We start from the raw sequence: 20,372 nt of genomic DNA on the forward strand, positions 1-20,372 counted from the left end.
TCGTACAAAAAGGGCAGCTACCCAGACACCCTTGCCACCCCCACCCCACTGTGAAAGGTCTGGTTCTCCCCTGTCAGACAAGACGGGTAGTTTCCCAGGCAACCTTGCCACCCCCTCCCCACTGAACAAGGTCTGGTTCTCCCCCATCGTGCAAAAGGGGCAGCTACCCAGACACCCTTGCCACCCCCACCACACTGTAAAAGTTCTGGGTGCTCCTCCGTCGGACAGAAGGGGCAGGTGCCCATACACGATTGCCACCCTCACCCCACTGTGAAAGGTCTGGTTATGCCCCCTGTCATACAGAATGGGCAGGTCCCCAGGCACCCTTGCCTCCCCAACACACTGTAAAAGGTCTGGTTATGCCCCCGTCAGACAGAATGGGCAGGTGCCCAGGCACCCTTGCCTCCCCAACACACTGTAAAAGGTCTGGTTATGCCCCCGTCAGACAGAAAAGGCCTGTGCCCAGGCACCCTTGCCATCCACACCCCACTGTAAAAGGTCTAGTTACTCCCCGGAAGGATCGAAGGGGTTGGTGCCCCGGCAGCCTTGCAACCCCGACAACACTGTAAAAGGTCTGGTTCTCCCCCGTATTACAAAAAGGGCAGCTACCCAGACACCCTTGCCACCCCCACCCCACTGTGAAAGGTCTGGTTATGCCCCCGTCAGACAGAATGGGCAGGTGCCCAGGCACCCTTGCCACCCCCACCCCACTGAAAAAGGTCTGGTTATGCCCCCTTCAGACAAAAAGGGCAGGTGCCCAGGCACCCTTGCCACCCCCTCCCCACTGAAAAAGGTCTGGTTGCTCCTCCGTCGGACAGAAGGGGCAGGAGTCCAGACACCCTTGCCACCCCCACCCCACTGTAAAAGGTCTAGTTACTCCCCGGTAGGATCGAAGGGGTTGGTGCCCAGGCACCCTTGCCACCCCCACCTCACTGTAATAGGTCTGCTTACTCCCCCGTAGGACAGAGGGGGCAGCTGCCCAGGCAGCCTTGCCACCCCCACCGCACTGTAAAAGGTCTGATTTCTCCTCCGTAGGAAAGAAGGGGCAGGTGCCCAGGCACCCTTGCCACCCCCACCGCACTGTGAAAGGTCTGGTTATGCCCCCGTCAGACAGAACGGGCAGGTGCCCAGGCAGCCTTAAAACCCCCCCACCACACTGTAAAAGGTCTTGGTGCTCCTCCGTCGGACAGAAGGGGCAGGTGCCCAGACACCCTTGCCACCCCCACCCCCCTGTAATAGGTCTGGTTGCTCCCCCATTGGACAGAATAGGAAGGTGCCCAGACAGCCTTGCCACCCCCACCACACTGTAAAAGGTCTTGGTGCTCCTCCGTCGGACAGAAGGGGCAGTTTCCCAGGCAACCTTGCCACCCCCCACCCCACTGTAAAAGGTCTAGTTACTCCCCGGTAGGATCGAAGGGGTTGGTGCCCCGGCAGCATTGCCACCCTCACCCCCCCCGCAAAAGGTCTGGTTAAAGACCTGTCAGACAGGACGGGCAGTTTTCCAAGCAACCTTGCCACCCCCACCCCACTGAAAAAGGTCTGGTTATGCCCCCGTCAGAGAGAACGGATAGGAGCTCAGGCAGATTTACAAACCCCCCACCACACTGTAAAAGTTCTTGGTGCTCCTCCGTCAGACAGAACGGGCAGGTGCCAAGGCACCCATGCCACCCCCACCCCACTGTAAAAAGTCTGGTTACTCCCCCATAGGACAGAAGGGGCAGGTGCCCAGGCACCCTTGCCAGCCCCACTCCACTGTAAAAGGTCTGATTTCTTCCCCGTAGGACAGAAGGGGCAGGTGCCCAGGCAGCATTGCCACCCCCACCCCATCCGCAAAAGGTCTGGTTAAAGACCTGTCAGACAGGACGGGCAGTTTCCCAGGCAACCTTGCCACCCCCACCCCACTGAAAAAGGTCTGGTTCTCCCCCGTCGTGCAAAAGGCGCAGCTACCCAGACACCCTTGCCACCCCCACCCCACTGTGAATGGTCTGGTTATGCCCCCGTCAGACAGAGCGGGCAGGTGCCCAGGCACCCTTGCCACCCACACCCCACTGTTAAAGGTCTGATTTCTCCCCCGTAGGACAGAAGGGGCAGGTGCCCAGGCAGCATTGCCACCCCCACCCCATCCGCAAAAGGTCTGGTTAAAGACCTGTCAGACAGAACGGGCAGTTTCCCAGGCAACCTTGCCACCCCCCTCCCCACTGAACAAGGTCTGGTTCTCCCCCATCGTGCAAAAGGGGCAGCTACCCAGACACCCTTGCCACCCCCACCCACTGTGAATGGTCTGGTTATGCCCCCGTCAGACAGAATGGGCAGGTGCCCAGGCACCCTTACCCCCCCCCCCCCCCCCCCCACCACACTGTAAAAGTTCTGGGTGCTCCTCCGTCGGACAGAAGGGGCAGGTGCCCATACACGATTGCCACCCTCACCCCACTGTGAAAGGTCTGGTTATGCCCCCGTCAGACAGAATGGGCAGGTGCCCAGGCACCCTTGCCTCCCCAACACACTGTAAAAGGTCTGGTTATGCCCACGTCAGACAGAATGGGCAGGTGCCCAGGCACCCTTGCCTCCCCAACACACTGTAAAAGGTCTGGTTATGCCCCCGTCAGACTGAACGGGCAGGTGCCCAGGCACCCTTGCCACCCCCACCCCCCTGTAATAGGTCTGGTTAAAGCCTTGTCAGACAAGACGGGCAGTTTCCCAGGCAACCTTGCCACCCCCACCCCACTGTGAAAGGTCTGGTTATGCCCCCGTCAGACAGAACGGGCAGCTGCCCAGGCACCCTTGCCACCCCCACCCCACTGTAAAAGGTCTGGTTGCTCCCCCATTGGACAGAATAGGAAGGTGCCCAGACAGCCTTGCCACCCCCACCCCACTGTAAAAGGTCGGGTTATGCCCCCGTCAGACAGAACGGGCAGGTGCCAAGGCACCCATGCCACACCCACCCCACTGTAAAAAGTCTGGTTACTCCCCCATAGGACAGAAGGGGCAGGTGCCCAGGCACCCTTGCCAGCCCCACTCCACTGTAAAAGGTCTGATTTCTTCCCCGTAGGACAGAACGGGCAGGTGCCCAGGCACCCTTGCCACCCCCACCCCACTGTAAAAGGTCTAGTTACTCCCCGGTAGGATCGAAGGGGTTGGTGCCCCGGCAGCCTTACAACCCCCACCCCACTGTAAAAGGTCTGGTTATGCCCCCGTCAGACAGAATGGGCATGTTCCCAGGCACCCTTGCCACCCCCATCCAACTGTAAAAGGTCTAGTTACTCCCCGGTAGGATCGAAGGGGCTGGTGCCCAGGCAGCATTGCCACCCCCACCCCACTGTAGAAGGTCTGGTTATGCCCCTGTCAGACAGAATGGGCAGGTGCCCAGGCACCCTTGCCACCCCAACACACTGTGAAAGGTCTGGTTAAAGCCCCGTCAGACAAGACGGACAGTTTCCCAGGTAACCTTGCCACCCCCTCCCCACTGAACAAGGTCTGGTTCTCCCCCGTCGTGCAAAAGGGGCAGCTACCCAGACACCTTTGCCACGCCCACCCCATAGTAAAAGGTCTGCTTGCTCCCCCGTCGGACAGAACGGGCAGGTGCCCAGGCAGCCTTGCCACTCCCACCTCACTTTAAAAGTTCTGGTTATGCCCCCGTCAGACAGAACGGACAGTTACCCAGGCAGCCTTGCCACCCCCACTGCACTGTAAAAGGTCTGATTACTCCCCCGTCGGGGAGAACTGGCAGGTGCCCAGACAGCCTTGCCACCCGCAACCCAACTGTAAAAGGTCTGTTTGCTGCCCCGTCGTACAGAAGAGACAGGTGCCCAGGCATCCTTACCACCCCCACGCCACTGTAAAAAATTCTGGTTATGCCCCCGTCGGACAGAACGGGCAGGTGCCCAGTCAGCATTGGCACCCCCACCCCACTGTAAAAGGTCTGATTACTCCCCCGTCGGGGAGAACTGGCAGGTGCCCAGGCAGCCTTGCCACCCCCAGCCCACTGTAAAAATTCTGGTTATGCCCCAGTTATACAGATAGGGCAGGTTCCCAGGCAGCCTTGCCACCCCCACCCCACTGTAAATGGTCTGGTTGCTGCCCCGTCGGACACAACAGGCAAGTGCCCAGGCAGCCTTGCCACCCCCACCACACTGAAAAATCTCTAGTAGCTGCCCCGTCGGACACAAAAGGTAGGTGCCCAAACACCCTTGCCATCTCCACCCCACTGTAAAATGTCTGCTTGATCTCCCGTCGGACAGAACGGACAGGTACCCAGGCACACATGCCACCCCCAGCCCACTGTAAAAGTTCTGGTTGCTCCCCCGTCGGACACAAGAGGTAGGTGCCCACGCACCCTTGCCACCCCCACCCCACTGTAAAAGCTCTGGTAGCTGCCCCGTCGGACAGAAGTGGCAGGTGCCCAAACACCCTTGCCATCTCCACCCCACTGTAAAATGTCTGCTTGCTCCCCCGTCGGACAGAACTGGCAGGTGCCCAGTCAGCATTGGCACCCCCACCCCACTGTAAAAGCTCTGGTTGCTCCCACGCTGGACAGAACAGGCAGGTGCCCAGTCAGCATTGCCACCCCCAGCCCACTGTAAAAATTCTGGTTATGCCCCAGTTATACAGATAGGGCAGGGTCCCAGGCAGCCTTGCCACCCCCACCCCACTGTAAAAGCTCTGGTAGCTGCCCCGTCGGACAGAAAGGCAAGGTGCCCAGACACCCTTGCCACCCCCTCCCCACAGTAAAAGGTCTGGTTATGCCCCCGTCAGACAGAACCAGCAGGTGCCCAGGCAGCCTTGCAACCCCCAGCCCACTGCAAAAGTTCTATTTATACCCCCGTCGGACTGAACGGAGGCTGCCCAGGCAGCCTTGCCACCCCCACCCCACTGTAAATAATTCTGGTTATGCCCCGGTCATACAGAAAGGGCAGGATCCCAGGCAGCCTTGCCACCCCCACCACACTGTAAAAAATTCTGGTTATGCCCCCATCATAGATAAAGGGCAGGTTCCAAGGCAGCCTTGCCACCCCAACCCCACTGTAAAAAATTCTGGTTATGCCCCGGTCATACAGAAAGGGCAGGTTCCCAGGCAGCCTTGCCACCCCCCACCACACTGTAAAAAATTCTGGTTATGCCCCCATCATAGATAAAGGGCAGGTTCCAAGGCAGCCTTGCCACCCCCAGCCCACTGTAAAAATTCTGGTTATGCCCCAGTTATACAGATAGGGCAGGGTCCCAGGCAGCCTTGCCACCCCCACCCCACTGTAAAAGCTCTGGTAGCTGCCCCGTCGGACAGAAAGGCAAGGTGCCCAGACACCCTTGCCACCCCCACCCCACAGAAAAAGGTCTGGTTGCTCTCCAATCGGACAAAACGGGAAGGTGCCCAGACAACCTTGTCAGCCGCACCCCACTGTAAAAGGTCTGATTACTCCCCCTTCGGGGAGAACTTGCAGGTGCCCAGGCAGCCTTGCCACCCCCACCCCACTGTGGAAGATCTGCTTGCTGCCCCATCGGACTGAACGGGCAAGTGCCCAGGCAACCTTACCACCCCCATCCCACTGTAAAAGGTCTGGATATGCCCCCGTCAGACAGAACGGGCAGGTGCCCACGCAGCCTTGCCACCCCCACCCCACTGTAAAAAATTCTGGTTATGCCCCGGTCATACAGAAAGGGCAGGTTCCCAGGCAGCCTTGCCACCCCCACCACACTGTGGAAGATCTGCTTGCTGCCCCATCGGACTGAACGGGCAAGTGCCCAGGCAACCTTGCCACCCCCACCCCAATATAAAAGCTTTGCTTGCTACGCCGTCAGACAGAACCTGCAGGTGCCCAGGCAGCCTTGCCACCCCCACCCCACTGTAAAAGGTCTGGTTATGCCCCGTCAGACAGAACGGGCAGGTGCTCAGGCAGCCTTGCCACCCCCACCGCAATGTAAAAAATTCTGGTTATGCCCCGGTCATACAGAAAGGGCAGGTTCCAAGGCAGCCTTGCCACCCCTGCCCCTCTGTAAAAAATTCTGGTTATGCCCCCATCATACAGAAAGGGCAGGTTCCCAGGCAGCCTTGCCACCCCCACCCTACTGTAAAAAATTCTGCTTATGCCCCCGTCATACATAAAGGGAATTATCCCAGTCACTCTTGCCACCCCCACCCCACTTTAAAAGGTCTGGTTGCTCCCCCGTCGGAAAAAACGAGCAGGTGCCCAGGCAGCCTTGCCACCCCCACTGCACTGTAAACAGTCTGGCTGCTCCCCTGTCATAAAAAATAGGAAGGTACCCAGGCAGCCTTGACACCCCCACCCCACTGAAAAAGGTCTGGTTGCTGCCACATCGGACAGAAGAGGTTGGTGTCCAGGCACCCTTGCCACCCCCACCCCACTGTAAAAGGTCTAGTTACTCCCCGGTAGGATCGAAGGGGCTGGTGCCCAGGCAGCATTGCCACCCCCACCCCACTGTAGAAGGTCTGGTTATGCCCCTGTCAGACAGAATGGGCAGGTGCCCAGGCACCCTTGCCACCCCAACACACTGTGAAAGGTCTGGTTAAAGCCCCGTCAGACAAGACGGACAGTTTCCCAGGTAACCTTGCCACCCCCTCCCCACTGAACAAGGTCTGGTTCTCCCCCGTCGTGCAAAAGGGGCAGCTACCCAGACACCTTTGCCACGCCCACCCCATAGTAAAAGGTCTGCTTGCTCCCCCGTCGGACAGAACGGGCAGGTGCCCAGGCAGCCTTGCCACTCCCACCTCACTTTAAAAGTTCTGGTTATGCCCCCGTCAGACAGAACGGACAGTTACCCAGGCAGCCTTGCCACCCCCACTGCACTGTAAAAGGTCTGATTACTCCCCCGTCGGGGAGAACTGGCAGGTGCCCAGACAGCCTTGCCACCGCAACCCAACTGTAAAAGGTCTGTTTGCTGCCCCGTCGTACAGAAGAGACAGGTGCCCAGGCATCCTTACCACCCCCACGCCACTGTAAAAAATTCTGGTTATGCCCCCGTCGGACAGAACGGGCAGGTGCCCAGTCAGCATTGGCACCCCCACCCCACTGTAAAAGGTCTGATTACTCCCCCGTCGGGGAGAACTGGCAGGTGCCCAGGCAGCCTTGCCACCCCCAGCCCACTGTAAAAATTCTGGTTATGCCCCAGTTATACAGATAGGGCAGGTTCCCAGGCAGCCTTGCCACCCCCACCCCACTGTAAATGGTCTGGTTGCTGCCCCGTCGGACACAACAGGCAAGTGCCCAGGCAGCCTTGCCACCCCCACCACACTGAAAAATCTCTAGTAGCTGCCCCGTCGGACACAAAAGGTAGGTGCCCAAACACCCTTGCCATCTCCACCCCACTGTAAAATGTCTGCTTGATCTCCCGTCGGACAGAACGGACAGGTACCCAGGCACACATGCCACCCCCAGCCCACTGTAAAAGTTCTGGTTGCTCCCCCGTCGGACACAAGAGGTAGGTGCCCACGCACCCTTGCCACCCCCACCCCACTGTAAAAGCTCTGGTAGCTGCCCCGTCGGACAGAAGTGGCAGGTGCCCAAACACCCTTGCCATCTCCACCCCACTGTAAAATGTCTGCTTGCTCCCCCGTCGGACAGAACTGGCAGGTGCCCAGTCAGCATTGGCACCCCCACCCCACTGTAAAAGCTCTGGTTGCTCCCACGCTGGACAGAACAGGCAGGTGCCCAGTCAGCATTGCCACCCCCAGCCCACTGTAAAAATTCTGGTTATGCCCCAGTTATACAGATAGGGCAGGGTCCCAGGCAGCCTTGCCACCCCCACCCCACTGTAAAAGCTCTGGTAGCTGCCCCGTCGGACAGAAAGGCAAGGTGCCCAGACACCCTTGCCACCCCCTCCCCACAGTAAAAGGTCTGGTTATGCCCCCGTCAGACAGAACCAGCAGGTGCCCAGGCAGCCTTGCAACCCCCACCCCACTGCAAAAGTTCTATTTATACCCCCGTCGGACTGAACGGAGGCTGCCCAGGCAGCCTTGCCACCCCCACCCCACTGTAAATAATTCTGGTTATGCCCCGGTCATACAGAAAGGGCAGGATCCCAGGCAGCCTTGCCACCCCCACCACACTGTAAAAAATTCTGGTTATGCCCCCATCATAGATAAAGGGCAGGTTCCAAGGCAGCCTTGCCACCCCCACCCCACTGTAAAAAATTCTGGTTATGCCCCGGTCATACAGAAAGGGCAGGTTCCCAGGCAGCCTTGCCACCCCCACCACACTGTAAAAAATTCTGGTTATGCCCCCATCATAGATAAAGGGCAGGTTCCAAGGCAGCCTTGCCACCCCCAGCCCACTGTAAAAATTCTGGTTATGCCCCAGTTATACAGATAGGGCAGGGTCCCAGGCAGCCTTGCCACCCCCACCCCACTGTAAAAGCTCTGGTAGCTGCCCCGTCGGACAGAAAGGCAAGGTGCCCAGACACCCTTGCCACCCCCACCCCACAGAAAAAGGTCTGGTTGCTCTCCAATCGGACAAAACGGGAAGGTGCCCAGACAACCTTGTCAGCCGCACCCCACTGTAAAAGGTCTGATTACTCCCCCTTCGGGGAGAACTTGCAGGTGCCCAGGCAGCCTTGCCACCCCCACCCCACTGTGGAAGATCTGCTTGCTGCCCCATCGGACTGAACGGGCAAGTGCCCAGGCAACCTTACCACCCCCATCCCACTGTAAAAGGTCTGGATATGCCCCCGTCAGACAGAACGGGCAGGTGCCCACGCAGCCTTGCCACCCCCACCCCACTGTAAAAAATTCTGGTTATGCCCCGGTCATACAGAAAGGGCAGGTTCCCAGGCAGCCTTGCCACCCCCACCACACTGTGGAAGATCTGCTTGCTGCCCCATCGGACTGAACGGGCAAGTGCCCAGGCAACCTTGCCACCCCCACCCCAATATAAAAGCTTTGCTTGCTACGCCGTCAGACAGAACCTGCAGGTGCCCAGGCAGCCTTGCCACCCCCACCCCACTGTAAAAGGTCTGGTTATGCCCCGTCAGACAGAACGGGCAGGTGCTCAGGCAGCCTTGCCACCCCCACCGCAATGTAAAAAATTCTGGTTATGCCCCGGTCATACAGAAAGGGCAGGTTCCAAGGCAGCCTTGCCACCCCTGCCCCACTGTAAAAAATTCTGGTTATGCCCCCATCATACAGAAAGGGCAGGTTCCCAGGCAGCCTTGCCACCCCCACCCTACTGTAAAAAATTCTGCTTATGCCCCCGTCATACATAAAGGGAATTATCCCAGTCACTCTTGCCACCCCCACCCCACTTTAAAAGGTCTGGTTGCTCCCCCGTCGGAAAAAACGAGCAGGTGCCCAGGCAGCCTTGCCACCCCCACTGCACTGTAAACAGTCTGGCTGCTCCCCTGTCATAAAAAATAGGAAGGTACCCAGGCAGCCTTGACACCCCCACCCCACTGAAAAAGGTCTGGTTGCTGCCACATCGGACAGAAGAGGTTGGTGTCCAGGCACCCTTGCCACCCCCACCCCACTGTAAAAGCTCTGGTAGCTGACTCGTCAGACAGAACGGGCAGGTGCCGAGGCAGCCTTGCCACACCCACCCCACTGTAAAAGGTTTGGCTGCTCCCCCATCGGACAGAACAGGAAGGTGTCCAGGAACCCTTGCCACCCCCACCCCACTGCAAATAGTTTGGTTGCACCCGCATCGGGGAGAAAGGACAGGTTCCCAGGCAGCCTTGCCACCTCCACCCTACTGTAAAAAATTCTGCATATGCCCCCGTCATACATAAAGGGAATTATCCCAGTCACTCTTGCCACCCCCACCCCACTTTAAAAGGTCTAGTAGCTGCCCCGTCGGACAGAAAGGGCAGTTGCCCAGGCAACCTTGCCACCCCCCGCCCCACTGTGCAAGGTCTGCTTGCTGCCCCATCGGACAGAACGGGTAGGTGCCCAGGCAACCTTGCCACCCCCACCCCACTGCAAAAGTTCTAGTTATGCCCTCGTCGGACAGAATGGAGGCTGCCCAGGCAGCCTTGCCACCCGCACCCCACTTTAAAAGTTTTGGTTCTGCCCCGGTCAGACAGAACGGACAGGTACCCAGGCACACATGCCACCCCCAGCCCACTGTAAAATGTCTGGTTGCTGCCCCATAGGAAACAACGGGCAAATGCCCAGTCAGCCTTGCCATCTCCATCCAACTGTAAAAGGTCTGCTTGCTGCCCCATCGGACAGAACGGGCAGGTGCCCAGGCAGCCTTGCCACCCCCACCCCTCTGTAAAAGGCCTTCTTGCTGGCCCGTCGGACAGAAGGGGCAGGTGCCCAGGCAGCCTTGCCACCCCCACCCCTCTGTAAAAGGTCTGGTTGCTGCCCCATCGGACAGAACGGGCAGGTGCCCAGGCAGCCTTGCCAACCCCACCCCACTGTAAAAGGCCTTCTTGCTGGCCCGTCGGACAGAAGGGGCAGGTGCCCAGGCAGCCTTGCCACCCCCACCCCTCTGTAAAAGGTCTGGTTGCTGCCCCATCGGACAGAACGGGCAGTTGCCCAGACACTCTTGCCACCCCCACTCCACTGTATAAGGTCTGGTTATGCCCCCGTCGGACAGAACGGGCAGGTGCCCAGGCAGCCTTGCCAACCCCACCCCACTGTAAAAGGTCTGGTTGTTGCCCCATCAGACAGAACGGGCAGGTCCCCAGGGTCTCTTGCCACCCCCACCCCACTGTAAAAGGTCTGGTTATGCCCCCGTCGGACAGAATGGGCAGCTGACCAGACAGCCTTGCCACCCCCAGCCCACTGTAAAATGTCTGTATGCTCCTCCATCAGACAGAGGGGGCAGGTGCCCATGCACCCTTACTCCTCTACCCTCAGTTATCTGTCTGACTCAGATAAATTGATACATAGATAGATACTGAACCCCTCCCACGCCCGGCTGGCAAAAGCTACTAAATTTATGTGCATGCATTATCATACATCATTATTAGACGTGTAAAAATATACACAGATATCCATTAACAATCCACCATTGGATTCATTTGCTATTACAGATTAACATTCTATAAAGTGACTGTAGTCAGTTATAATGTCTCTCTATCAAACTGCTGCCATATTTCTTACATCCACTGGATACGTCAACTGGACGCCACTAGGTGGAGACAAAACACAGATTTCTAAATAAAATCGGATCAGAATTAAATTATAAGAAAGCGGATCTCGCTGGGATGGGCCCAGGCTCCCCTGCAACAATGACCCGCATGTGGATGGATGGACACTGTATGTACATTAGTCATCCACACATGCTGTACGGCTTTGTTTTCCGGACAGTCTGGGGTACTCAGGTATGTCATAATTTTATGCGTAAATGCTGACAGTCTTGATATCATCCTTCTTATCTGGAAAAACTACTTGTGCATATAGATATTTCCCAATTTTTAGTCTCATCTAATATAAAAATTGGGAAGTAGTACAAATATAATCTTATAAATGCTGAGATTAGAGTATCTGCGATGCAGGAATGCAGGGGTTTCATTGGGGCCCTTTCTATGGCTTAGTACTGTGAAGGAATACATGGTTAGTGCCAGGCGCAAATGAATATCTTTGATTTTGCATCCATTTGGTAACTTGTTGAAGTTGTCTGATAGTCAGTAATGCATGGTTTAATTATTATGATTGTTTATTTATTACCTTATAACATTTGAAAGAAACTGAAATAAAAAGCTTATTTTAGTTTATGGTCCACTGGATAAACACAGACATTACAGACGGTTTTAGAATCTAATGCTGAATGTTTTTTGCTAACATTTTTCTGCCTGCATATGCTGTGATTGGTACAGTGAAATCTGAGAATGTGTTTGTGGTCAGTATCATAGCCTCAGACAACAAACCAACGCTGTAGTGCGTCACTGTGTTTACATGTGGGAGGGGTTCCAGTTACATAATGGACTCGTTCTAATTCAACTGTTTTGACGGAGCTCGACACACCTATACAACTTTTTTGAATACATAATGCGAAAATATCAAGCAATTGTCTTCTTAATAAACAGCATATTGCATTTTTTGAGTGAATTTCCATTCCTTAATTTATAGGCTTATAATAAATACATATATTTTCCCCTATAATGCTAGTGAGTGGATCATTGCGGAAGCGAATATATATGCTTTGTTTTCCGTCTAATGTGAATAATCTCAATGGTTTATGGATTGTTAGGGATGCATTTTAGTGGAAAATGTTTAAAATACATGCCTCATTGCGCACAGGATTACTCTAGCGCATAACTTTGCAAATTGGACGCCCGGACCGAGTACGGTCTCTCGATTGCAGATATGCCAGGACAACCTGACTGCAGGAGGGGTCAGAAAGCGCGTGTCCTCTGTCAGCATCCAGACCGCTCTACCCCAAAACCTCATTCCGTACGGAGAGCCGAAAGGGTCAAAACGTATTGTTTGTTTTGTGGTAATAAGTGGAAAGTTGACACGCTTACGTGAACATTTTGTTTTGGCATACGGTTCATTACAAAAATGGAAAGCCGCTCATCTTGCTGAGTGTTTTATCAGAGTAACGGAACACCTTAAACCTGTTAATATAAAGAAAAGAAAATGATATGATTCATAAAATTATGGCAGACTTTTTGTTCAAAAGTCCATGAAACATTGAAAATTGTTTTACTCTGTCGTTGGTATGTATAAAAAGTCGCTAATCTGTTTAGAATAAATGTTTGTTTCCAGTAAAATTCTCTGGCTTCTTTTCCGAAAAGTGGCTCTTAATTCGGTTGCCGACCCCGGAGCCAGACTGACATCCACTGAGCTGGACAGAAGCATCTGTCGTGAAATTGCTAAGATTGGCTGCATATCAAAGCTTTTCTGTCAGTGTTCATGTAAACAAACTATGTATAGAAATGAGGTTTTCCTTTGGATAAGCAGACAGATGAAATATCTGTGTTCAGTAACAAAATGAGTTGAATAAGTACCTCTGACTGTCAGTCTCTTTCCCATGCGCTCATGCTTTGTGTGGCTCTGCACTGCCATCTGCTGACAGAATAAAGTAGCTGCACCCAAGACATGCTAAAGACATGCTAGAGAATTTCCACAGCAATATGGCATGTTCATGTTCATTATAACCACATTCACGGTGCCTCCTGCTGACAGGCTTGATCGTAGCACATTGCTATGAGTCTTCAATCAAACTGACACAAATGTATAATATTCATGGTAACTGATATCGTGTTTCTCTCCCAAAGCACCTTCTGAAGTGAGAATTGTGCTTTTGGGAAACACAGGATCTAGGAAGAGCAGCACAGGAAATGTTATCCTGGGGGAAGAGAACGAGTCAGTGAAGATGGTACTGAAGTGGTTTGGGGAGGAAGCCCTGAAACACACAGGTGTCCTCTTCACACAGGCTGATGGGCTTAAAGAAAACCAAACCACTGAGGAATATGTGAAGGAGAACAAGGATCTGAAGGAACTTGTTGATAAGTGTGGAGGCCGAGTCCATGTCATTCACTCTAAGCACTGGATCAGAAAAGATAAAAATGCTCAGTCTGCAGATCTCATGGAACAACTACAGCAAGTGATGATAGAGAGGAGAGAAGCTGGGGAATCACAGGCTGTTCAGGCACTGGAGGAAATGAAGAACTGGCTGTTAGAACAAAGATCATCACACCTGATCAGGAACCAGGCCAATGGTCAGGAAGACCTTCAAGCTCTGATGGAAACCTGGATGAATCAGAGTGCAGGAGTAACAGCCTTCAGATTAAACAGCTGATGACAGCTATAGAGAACATGGTGACAAACAATGGCAGCAGTCATTACGGAAATAAATCACTCCAGGTAATAACAGAAATGGAGGTGAAAACGACAAAAGAAGAGATGGATGAGAGAGGAGAGGAAGCAGGGGAGTCTGAGATCAGGAGAAGAGCAAGAGAGAGAGTGAGCTGGGGCATTAGGGGCAGCAGGAGCTGCTGATGCTGGGGCAGTTGGGCATTAGAGGCAGGAGGAGCAGTAGGAATAGTGGGTGTAACTGCGGGGGGGTTTGGCTGCAGCAGGAGCCATAGGAGGGGGGGGGGGGGTTGAAAGAGGCAGAGCTGCAGCCAGAGCAGACAGTGCAGGAGAGACTGCAGACAATGCAGCTGAAGCTGTGGCAGAGATGGCAGGAAAAACTGCGAAAGAAACTGGGGAATTGGGGCAGAGACTGAGAACAGCAAAGGAAACACCTTATAAAACACTGTAGTAGGTCACATGCAGGGAAGCAGCCGCCTGAGTGATAGATGCAAGTAAATAGCTGCTGCATTAATTATATGCAAGGAAAGAGCCGCTTCATTGGTTAAGCTGCAGGCAGGCAGGACTGTCTACTGTGACAGAAGTGTGGGGAGCCACACAAAAGCCAGTGAGACCTGGAGAATAAGCTCACAGACAGCTTCAGCAGGACTCTGCTAAGACGGGATGACTCTGCCCAGCATGAATGGGGTCAACTGTGATCAAATGCTGCACGTGAATCGGGGGGTTTAACCGGCATCCTACCCACATATTTACATACATGGGCACCGACTGGGGGCATCAAGAATAATTTACTGTAAGAAGCAATGATAATAGAAAATAATAACGACAAAACATTTCTTCTCAAAGTATTATTAGTTATGTAATTAATGTCATCTAAAGATGAATGTCACTAATATTGTTTTTACAATTCATTAGCATATTTTGTCAAATGAAAATCTATACTTTTCTTTAACACAACGTGCAGCTTCTATCCCAAGCACAATCCACATTATTACTTAAAAGCTTATTGACCCTCTGATCCTGGTATCACTTTTCAGTCATTTCAAGTAAACATCATGTGTGTTGTATTTGTATGAGGAAACCAATCTTATCAACATCAATAACTGAAATAAACACACAATCATTCAGACTTCACCACTTTTTAATTTTGTTTTGTCTTTTATTAAAAGCTGCAACATCAAATCCGGCCAGTTCTGATCTGCCTGCCATTTTTGCCTAAAAAATAAATGCTGGTGTTATCAAAAACTGTCATATAGCTATATTCCAGATTTATTACAGCCAATCACATCTCGGAGCTCCGAAGAACCTCCTTCTCCTTACATTTGGGGAAGATGGTGGCGCAGGAGGTAGTGCTATCGTTTAGCAACCAGAGAGTTGCAGGTTCAAGCCCTAGTTTCTACTGACCCCATGAAAGTGTCTTTGAGCAAGACACTGAACCCCAAATTGCTCCCGGCGTGCAGGTTGGCGCCTTGCATGGCAGCCTCTGCCCCCGGTGTGTGGATGGGTGAATGTGAGGCATGAATTGTAAAGCGCTTTCAGTTCTCATAAAAGTAGAAAAGCACATTTACCATCTGTGTTTTGGATTTGGATTGTATTGGTGTGTAGTCAATCGCTCATGTACATGCTCAACATTTTCACAGGAATTTCGGAGACTGAAGTGCTAATTCTATGGGGGTGAATTCAGTGGGAAAGGCGTGTATGTAGGGCATGTCCCCCCCTTTGTCGTGTTAGATATTCTGTTTCCCCCCCTGTGTGTTAAGTAGTGGGGTTGCTCTTGCGTGTTTAATAAAAGATTGTACTACACTGCTTGTCCTGGCGTATTGCCTGTGGTTTGGGGGGAGGTTCATCTGTGTGTGTGACCATGAGTGACGCGACATGTGTGCTACAGTATACATCCAGTATGTAACTGTATGAAGTAAAATTCACTGTATAATATAAAATGCAAATGGAATACTGTAATATGAAACATTGCAGTAAGAGGACAATATTACAGTACAGGGCACATTGTTGGATTACATACCTGTTGGCTCTATTAAATGTTTGAATGGTTGTGGACATGGTTGTTCTCCCATCATTTGGCCGACCAGCCTCAGCCATTGTAAGGCCATGATTGAGGACCTAAATATATATATACAGTACTGTGCAAAAGTCTTAGGCAGGCAAAGAAAATGATGTTTAGATTATCCTCGTGTTGGTATAAAACTATGATATGATGCCTGTCAAAGTGTGTCAGCTTTGCCATTTCAGAACCTCTGCTAAAATCATCCTAGTATTTGCAGTGACCGTCCAGTGCAGCCATGCATTTTTTGACTTGGCCACTAGCAGACCTCATACAGCTGGTCAATCTCTCACTGACCTTTTAAACCAATATATTTAATTATTTAATTGAGCTATTTGTGAAATTTAACAAAATCATGGAACGGCTGAGGTCCCCCTGAGGAGAAGTTTGGGAACTGAAGCGGTGTTCATCTAGCCATCCAACTAGATATCAGTAACTTTTTAGAAAACTTAAGAAATTATTACTAGTTTTTATTGTGTTACTCTTAATTTGCACCCGTTCTAATGTTAAATTGTGCTTTTTTTTCTAAGCCAAAGTACACTTGCTACCCAGATAAACAGCTTCAAACATTTCTTTGGACTGCCTAAGACTTTTGCACAGTACTGGATATATATACATGCACAGTTGTACAGATGTATAGAGAACATGCTTGAGCGATTATGACGACCATTTTGCAGGTAATGAGTTATATAATGAACTAACACCAGATGTTAGACTTTTCAACAGAGAACCAGTATAATATATTTTGACCAACATGTCATGAACAATTGAAAATGTAGGATTGTACATAATTATTCGCATGACTGAGCCAAAGCATTTGCAATTTGACCAAAAGAATGAGACTTTGCATTTATGATGTGCAAAAGGGACTCGATGATGTGGAGGTTGTACAAGTAGTTATGAGAATTTAATTTCTGATCTGAGAAATGTACCAAAGTGACCGAGAAAACCTTGTTCTGCTGTACACTAGAGTAAATGCATGGGCTGGACTATTCACAGTCCCTTAGAAGAAGCTAAATCACATTTCCTTGGAATTACATCAAATAAAATACTCTATTATTTTAGAAATCTGCTGCATGACCACAATTCTGTGTCAAATCAGCCACCTGTCAGCTGTGAGAGATGAATCTCTTCTATCCTCAGCTCTCACTGTACTGTACAGATCTGTGTGGACCACAGGCTTTAAAATGTTCATGTGCTAAGGGCTCTCAAACAGAATTTCTGAAAATACTGTTCCATCCATAAAGGTTTTTGCAATTAACTTATCTTTATAATTTGCGTAATTTAAAGCCAGACAGGCCTGCAGTAGTTGCTGGGGATGTTCACATCTCCTTCTAATGAAGGATGTGGAGAAAACAATGGAGGGAAATCTCTGCCAGGATGAAAGGCCACCGTGGCCAGCAGTGATCTGGGACTGAAGTCTGCAGGAAATGGCAGGACTTCTCCAGCCTCGCAAAGTGACAACTGGGGATAAATGGGGATTGGGGATCATGCTGACTGGGCAGGGGGTCAGGAGCTGCGTCACACACACAGGACAACACAGAGGGGTCTCTGTGAAAAGGGTCATTTTTCGTAGAGACAATTCCTCACTACGGCTTGTGGGGACTGAGCGACTTAATGTACAGTCAGAAGAGCATCAGTGTGTTTTGGCCAAACTCTGTGTCTCTGTGACACGACAGCAGGCAAAAAATGATGTAGAAAATAAGGAGTGGGGGGGAGAACTGGTTACTCTACCAGCATTACCCACTGATCTAATACCAACCGCCTCCTGTTGGCATTCCTCACTTCCTCACGGGTGGTTCTCTGCTCGACCGTGGGCATCTTGCGGTTTCTATGACGTCACACCATTTAATCTTGACGTCAGTCCAGGGTCTCATCCTCTCTGTCCTCAGTGCTCTTCTTCTGGCAGAACTGGGGATGAGAGAGACCAGTTGTTTGATGCAGTGGGTTGCTCTCACTGGATGGTCTAATTTAGAAGCCAATCATTTATGTCTGTTATTACAGTCAGTGACGCTAAAAGGTGAGCTTCAGTGAACAGTGTGTGGCAGCTGCAGGAACAGAGGCACTCAGGCAAACCCAAGTGCAGAATATTACCCCCGAATGGCAGCTTTTTATCAGCAACAGGGAGACCTGGGATGGGGGAAGGGTGGGGGGGGGGGGGGGGGGGGCTGAAGGGCTGTTTGCTCTGGTGGGTCCAGGCCAGTCACTGGCAACTTCAGCACTGGTGATTTGACAGGTCGCTGCTGCCTGTATTTTGTCTGAAATTTTGTGGTTTCCTTTCAATAGGCTGTCAGGCTGTATAGTCACAGAGAGGCTGTTCTTCCCTGACTTCAGCTCTGAAGTCAAACCTCAGAAAGCTGGATCTGAGCTACAATCACCCAGGAGACTCAGGAGTGAAGCTGCTCTCTGCTGTACTGGAGGATCCCAGCTGTAAACTGGAGAAGCTGAAGTGAGTAGAGAATGAATATTTTATGTTGGTTTAAGTCAAGTTTATTTGTATAGCACATCTTCATACAAGAAGGTCATTCAAAGTGCTTTCCAGAAAAGATGATAAAAAATAAAATGCATAATGCACAACGTAAAATCGTGGGAATACATATGAAAATAAAACATTTAGTGCATGTGTGAGTGACTGGTGTGTGAGTAACTGGTGTGTGAGTGTGCCCTGCGATGGGCTGGCCCCCCATCCTGGGTTGTTCCCTGCCTCGTGCCCATTGCTTCCGGGATAGGCTCCGGACCCCACACGACCCAGTAGGATAAGCAGTTTGGAAAATGGATGGATAAAACATTAAATTAAAAGAACATGAAACATATAAGGAGAGATATTAAAAGTGACAAATTACCAGTCCCATCAGACTGCCATCGCCCTGCGGCCCAGGGTGCTCCGGTCACAGGAGCACTTATGTTCCACCATGCTGTTCGTTATGGACACACTGTGGGCAGCACAGGGATTCAGATCGGCCAGGCCGTTCCTCCCAATCACACCCTTCCAGGTTTCACTGTCACTACGCACATGAGCGTTAATGTCGCCCAGCAGTACAATGCAGTCCCCACGGGGGGCACCTCCCAGCCCCCCTCTCAGGTCTCCAATCAGGCCAGGTACTCTGAGCTGGTGTTCGGTGCATACGCATAAACAGTCAGACCCCCTCCCCCAACTCGAAGTGGAAGGGAGGTAACCCTCTCGTTCACTGGGGTGAACTCCAACGTTCTGGCACTGAATTGGGGGGGGCTATTAGCTTATTTCGCAGAGGTCACCATTTTCAAAATGAAAACAAGGCTGAGGTGGGATTAATTCCACAAAATTCGTTGATGCTAGTGTGGCATATTGTTCTGAACCAGGATGTACATCTTATCAAAGACGAGAATGTGATCAAGGTTTGTCTTTCCCTTGATTTCCTTGTAACCGGGACACTTAAAAGCTAAGTTCAAAGTTAGAAAACACACTTTTGCAGAATCATGGATTTACAGTAGTGAGGATGTATCATATAACCAAGCTGCCTCCTGCTATAATTCCTCACAGTGGGGCTGAAGATTTTTATTTTCTATGTGAAAACCCATGATCCATTGGAGGTGAAGTACCTGACTCTGCTTGGACCTAAAATATATTCATACCCCATTGATTAACTCTGTAATGTACTATATATGTTTAGTAATATGTATCCAGCATTTTCAGCCTATCTCAGGATAATAGTGCTTGTTGTCTCAGAAAATTGTAAACTCAGAAAATAAATCAATCTTGTTAATGACTAACGTTAGTTATTCACGCTGGAAACAATATTTTGATATTTGCTGATTAGCTAGTACATTAACACTTAGGCTACGCCTGTCAAAATCGTTAACTTACCTTTAATATCAGTAATGTTACCCTCTATTCAGTCGCTGTATCCTTTTAACAGAACTGCTCTTGATATTCAACATCCCTCCTCAGCCCATTTTTCAGCATCGTTTATGGTAAAACGTGGCACCAGCTCAAAGTTTACGGTCCAAGCCGTTGTTATGTGACTGTACTTCCAGGCTTCCACTTGGGGTGACTCCCTCCTCTGCCTCGCTTTCCATTCAAAATGGCGGCCGTGTGAAATCAGCACATAAGTAGACCCACACCTGCCCAGTGCCTCTCACCAGGGGCAAGTCAAGAGTGCAATAGAGGGGAGTCCAGCCCCTCTCAAGCCAAACCTGTGCATATATTTAGTCGGTATCTCTCTACCTCCCCAACCAGCTCAGGTTCCTTTCCCACCAGAAAGGTTACATTCCATGTTCCTAGAACCAGAACTGGTAGCCGATGATCGGTCCGCCTAGGCCCCTGCATACACTGCCACCTCATCCACATTGCACCCAACCCCCACAACTCGCCCCACAGATCTGACACGGTTCCCTGGTAACCAGCCGACACCTGCCACACTGCTCCATAATGTCAGGCCAGCGTCCACCTCTCTGTCCCCTGATGCCTGGCCAGCACCCACCTCAATGTCCCCAGACGTCCAGCCGGCGCCCACCTCATCTCCTGACGGCCTGCTGGTGCCCACTTTCTATCCTGACGTCCCACCGGCACATGCCTGCAGGCTGCCACCAGCCCAGAGAAGATGGATCCAGAGGATGTCCTGCTAG

The 20,372-nt window shown here is 51.6% G+C and overlaps 1 protein-coding gene across 1 annotated transcript in view; it reads right to left on the bottom strand.

The window, feature by feature from the left end:
* Positions 1 to 20,372, bottom strand: part of LOC125723834 (NACHT, LRR and PYD domains-containing protein 12-like) — a 360,722-nt gene that overhangs the window by 287,715 nt on the left and 52,635 nt on the right. The window lies entirely within an intron of this gene.

This window comes from Brienomyrus brachyistius, unplaced genomic scaffold, assembly GCF_023856365.1.
Source record: "Brienomyrus brachyistius isolate T26 unplaced genomic scaffold, BBRACH_0.4 scaffold52, whole genome shotgun sequence".
NCBI classification, from domain to species: Eukaryota; Metazoa; Chordata; class Actinopteri; order Osteoglossiformes; family Mormyridae; genus Brienomyrus; species Brienomyrus brachyistius.